This window comes from Nannochloropsis gaditana (assembly GCF_000240725.1).
Source record: "Nannochloropsis gaditana CCMP526 unplaced genomic scaffold scaffold429, whole genome shotgun sequence".
Classification (NCBI taxonomy): domain Eukaryota; class Eustigmatophyceae; order Eustigmatales; family Monodopsidaceae; genus Microchloropsis; species Microchloropsis gaditana.
Window position 1 is genome coordinate 15,783 of NW_005803524.1, and position 842 is coordinate 16,624.

Genomic DNA, 842 nt, shown 5'->3' on the forward strand with positions numbered 1-842 from the left:
GAGGGAGGAAGGGAGGGAGGGAGAGAGGGAAGCATGACGAAACCAAAGAAAAGCAGTCAACTGTATTGTCAGGAGCAGGACGTGTTGTTGCAGTATTCGTGTGTTATAATTTATGGATTGATTGAGACCTGCCATCGAGCCTTATAATATCCCACTCTCAGGAGAGCTCGAGCCGACAGGATTCATAACCTGGCGTTCCCTTATATCAGCGACCCTCCATGCACATCACACCCCTCTTCTCAGGATTCATAACTTGGCGTTCTCTTCGATCATTGGTCATACACATGATGGAAGCCTTAAAGTTGTTTCCGCTTCCATCATCGACCCTCCATGCACATCACACCCCGCCCCCGCCGGCAATCGATGTCTGGTGTAGCCGCTTGACTTGCGGTGGCACCACGTTGCTCATACTCTCTGTTTCTTCGATTCTCAGTCCTTCTTCTTTGCGTTTTTCCCGTCCTTCTCCAACGTCCCGCGCGCGGTTCCTTCCATAGAGGGGTCGACTCAGTCCCCGCCAAGCCAAAGGAAAAGACCTTCAGACCCCCCACATCCTACCCGTCCCTGTCCGGGTCCACACGAAGGGGTCATTCGACGTCGATAATGGGCTGCATCCCTTCGTAGGGCGCACAGTCGTGGTGGAGGCGCAAGAAGTCGTTGGTATATTCACAGGTTACCTGCGGGGAGAAAAAACGAGAAGAGCGGTGAGGGGAAGGAAATGCTTACGGGCGGAGTCAGAGTCCAAGAATGTCTGAGCTCCTCGGGGTTTGGGATGGGTAAGAAGGGACGCATGCCTCTGTGGGAGGGAAGGGAAGACGATGCCCCCCCCCCCGCCCCGTCCTGGC